Here is a 276-nt window from a genome sequence, read left to right as displayed (position 1 = left end):
CACCCTGCCTGGCCCTGCCCGCACGTCCTGCCAGCCCCACCACCCCGTCTGCCCACTGTCCCCACCAATCCATGTCCCTGCCAGCCCCAAGTCCACGTCCCGTCCATGCCCACCAATCCACGACCCCACCAGCCCATCTCCTTTGCAGCCCCACAAGTCCAAGTCTGCTCATCGTCCCCAGCCCGCGTCCCTGCCAGCCCCATAAGTCCCCATCCTGCCTGTTCCCACCACCCAAAGTCTTCCCCAGCCCCATAAGTCCATCTCATCCATCCCCCA

The 276-nt window shown here is 65.2% G+C and overlaps 1 protein-coding gene across 1 annotated transcript in view; it reads left to right on the top strand.

Moving 5' to 3' along the window:
• LOC104545997 (SEC14-like protein 2) overlaps positions 1-276 on the top strand; it is a gene marked incomplete at its 5' end in the record, with an annotated part of 2836 nt that overhangs the window by 786 nt on the left and 1774 nt on the right. The gene's annotated exons all lie outside the window — the stretch shown is intronic.

This window comes from Mesitornis unicolor, unplaced genomic scaffold (assembly GCF_000695765.1).
Source record: "Mesitornis unicolor isolate BGI_N332 unplaced genomic scaffold, ASM69576v1 scaffold34000, whole genome shotgun sequence".
NCBI lineage: Eukaryota > Metazoa > Chordata > Aves > Mesitornithiformes > Mesitornithidae > Mesitornis > Mesitornis unicolor.
Note: the sequence above shows the minus strand (reverse complement) of the source record. Positions and strands in the feature narration are given on the sequence as shown.